This window comes from Dipodomys ordii, unplaced genomic scaffold, assembly GCF_000151885.1.
Source record: "Dipodomys ordii isolate 6190 unplaced genomic scaffold, Dord_2.0 Scaffold289, whole genome shotgun sequence".
Lineage (NCBI taxonomy): Eukaryota > Metazoa > Chordata > Mammalia > Rodentia > Heteromyidae > Dipodomys > Dipodomys ordii.
The window spans coordinates 119743-123374 of record NW_012267505.1 but is presented as its reverse complement, the minus strand read 5'-3'; the positions used below and the strand labels follow the sequence as shown (position 1 = coordinate 123374).

At 37.1% G+C, this 3632-nt stretch overlaps 1 protein-coding gene and 2 pseudogenes across 1 annotated transcript in view; 2 read left to right on the top strand and 1 right to left on the bottom strand.

Annotated features, from left to right (window-relative positions):
* Positions 1 to 957, top strand: part of LOC106001368 — a 3395-nt pseudogene extending 2438 nt beyond the window's left edge.
* The window catches only part of LOC106001365, a 45701-nt gene that overhangs the window by 19413 nt on the left and 22656 nt on the right, over positions 1 to 3632 (bottom strand). The window lies entirely within an intron of this gene.
* On the top strand, positions 34 to 986 carry LOC106001369 (annotated as a pseudogene).

Here is a 3632-nt window from a genome sequence, read left to right as displayed (position 1 = left end):
ACTGAACAATCAGACCCCCAACTCCTATTCAGATGCAGATTGAAAAATAAGTTAAGTTTAAAAACCAATAATATACTTCCTACTAGACACATTTCACCAGTGAAGGCTTAAAGATCTGAAACTGAAGTAATGGAAGACTACTTTCTCTGCAAATGTAAACCAAACACAATCACGAGTAATCATGCTATATGAGAAAGAAATAGATTGTTTAGCCAAAAAAACTAGATAATGATACAAAGAAAGACAGCACGTTATCCAAAATATCGTCAATTGGAAATAGTAACTGTCCTGCACTCACTGCAGGAAAATACTACTATAAAACTAACAACATTCATTATAAAAGGAAACATAGCCTCAAACAGCATAAAAGTTGGCAGCAGCTCTTCCTGTAAGCGCCCAGAGGTGACCTGTGAAAATGGCTTGCTACTCTCTCGACCCAGAAAACCCCACAAAATCATGCAAGCCAAGAGGTTCCAATCTTCATGTTCACTTTAAGAGAAACAGCACTTTAGAGAAACAGCACAGGCCATCAAGGGTATGCATATCTGAAAAGAGACTAAGTATCTGACAGATGTCACGTTAAAGAAGCGTGTGCCATTCCGGCGTTACAATGGTGGAGTTGGCAGGTGTGCTCAGGCCAAACAGTGAAGCTGGAACAGGGTCAGTGGCCCAAAAAGAGTGCTGAATTTCTGCTGCAAATGCTTAAGAATTCAGAGAGTAATGCAGAACTGAAGGGTTTAGATGTAGACTCCCTGGTCATTGAACACATCCAGGTGAACAAAGCACCTAAGATGCGCCACCGAATTTACAGAGCCCATGGTAGGATTAACCCATCCATGAGCTCCCCCTGCCACATTGAGATGATCCTTACTGAGAAGGATCAAATTGTTCCTAAACCAGAGGAGGAGGTTGCACAGAAGAAAAATGTATCCCAGAAGAAACTGAAGAAACAAAAACTTATGGCACGGGAATAAATTTAGCATAAAATAAACTCAAATAAATCGAAAAAAAAGTTGGCAGCATCAAAATCCACTGATAACAAGGAAGGATCACTCAGACAATAAATCAATCACAACATATTAAAGTATACTGTAAGCCAAATTGGTCTAAGAGACTACAAAACATTCCATTTACACAGAAATGGAGACAAAAGGTGACCAAATGCAACAGTAATATTCACTAGACATTATGTTGAAAATGAATTATAACACCTGTGGGTGGAGACAGGAGGGAAAACCTGGGAGAGAGCAAAAGAAGGGGTAACATTGCCCAGAAAGAAATGTCCTCATTACCTGATCTATGAAGCTCTAACTCCTCTGTAGAACTCCCTTATAATAACAATTTTTAACAAAACATTTCACATAAATGGATGACATTGATCAAGATGCATTGTATTCATGAATGCATTGGCTGAATGCTAACTACTTTGTACAGCTCTAACAAATGCACCTTGTTTTTCTGGAGCAATCTCCAGGACAGATGGTACTTTATCCAACAAACCATTTTCCAACATACTTTTAAAAACTGAAATTATTCTCTACATCTTATTTGCTAATGAACTAAAAGTAGAAAATAACAACTTAAGGAATTATATAAACGCACACAAGGTACATGATAGTCACTTGAACTACCAAAGGACTGATGGAAGAAATCATGAAGGAAATACAAACTTTCTCAAACTGATGAAAATAAAACACATACTATCACAAACACTGTCCCTTCTACATATGGGAGCTATAAGCTGATCACAAAGAAATACAAGATAAAATAGCAGTCTCTGCATGACCAGGATGAGTGCGAATGAAGAAGGATGTCATCCATACATTTTTGAGCAGAAGGAATAACTCCTTCAACAGCAAAGAATGATATCAAAGCTAGAAATCATGAATTAAAACTTTCAAAATGTCAAGTGAAAATGATATTGAAGCTCTGGCAGAAACCAATGACATATAACTAAGATGGTAGAAATGCCAATGATGTAATCCGATCGTCACAGTGTACTTGTGTCTAACTCTTACACTATACACTATATGCATGTTCACCTGCTACTTGTCAGTTAAAAGGGTATTTTTAAAAGCTTGACCAGGTCAACAGTGTGTAACATGTTACACACTTATACAAATTGGTACAAAGTTTACACCACATTCTTCAATGAGAGCATGCAGAAACACAATGACATTCTGTATTGCAATTGTCTGCACCATAAGCTTTCCACATTTATCTGCACTTTTCTATGTGTTTCTATATGTTCAAGATTTCATATATTGGTATTATAATAAAGGTATTTTATATACATATATACCTATTATAAATGTAGATTCAGGATATCTACCAATCCATCTATCTCACTGTGTATCTATTTTATGGGTTCATTTATCGCTCACCTTCTCTTTGAAGTTCCCACCTCAAATACTGTTAACAATCCAGGTACAAGAGTATTTGACTGCTAGTCTATACACTCTTGTTCTAATTACTTTGAAGCTTATAAATGGCTCATGGAATTTCATTCCAGTGTAAATCAGTTTTTTTTTAAACTTTGTTATTTTTCAGTAGAGGTTGATCCAAAGAAACAGTTTTAATTTAAGCTTTTGGTTCTTGAATCCACAAATACATAACAGCAGAGTGTTTAGCTTCTCCCAGTTCAAATCTTTGATCTGGGTTAAAAAAAAATCCCTTCTATTCTTGGTAGTTCCCTGCTGTATTAATCCCTGCACACACTTTTTACATTTAGCATCCTAAGAGTCTGACTCACTTTAACATAAAATAGAGGAACTATAAGCCAGAGGTAGCGAACCTCAAGAAAAACACTGCAGGGTTTCAAATAAGAACCATTCACTCATGTGGCAGAGCTCTATATTAATACAGATTTGGGGATCAGCTTCACATAGTGACAGAGCTTGGGATAACCAAGGACACATGCATCATTTCTGCTATGCAATGCTCAGGTTGTACTACTCCGTATCTGACACTTCCTCCTCTGTGATCCCAACAGGATCCCCTCTCCTTTGGCTCAATCCATTAGAGACTCTTAAATAGAAATTTTGGTATTTCCTAAGAGATTGTCTGATGTTAAGAGTAAAAAAAAAAGATTGACTACAATAGCTTACTGCCAATGATCTTTCCCTTTCTGACTCCACTTGAGATATAGAAATCACCTGCAGAACTCACGGTGGAAACATCTAAATAGACATACTGTAATCTCAAGGGCCTTCAAAGGATAACTTTACAAATTCAATCTTCTTTCATTAGGTAGTACTGAAGCTGGATGACAGGGCATTCTCTCTGATGGCTAGGCAAGGGCTTGAGCACCTGAGCTATATGGCCTGAGTCCTTTTGTGCTACAGCACACACAAAAAAAAAAGGTCTTCCTTTTATTCCTGGAATTCCTTTTATTCCTGATTACCTATGTCCCTGATGAGGAATTGGAGAAGTACAGATGTGGGCTCCAAAGATTAAGCAAATTGTTATTGAGATCCTCACCTGAACCTACCTTTCCATACAAATGAGTGGTATGGATTGGGAATGGACATATTTGGTCTAGGAAAATATCAAAACTACTGAACATTTATGTTCCATGTTTGCTATTAAACTAAAGTGTTAAGCTTTTTGTGTCTTCCCCATAAGTGCAATCA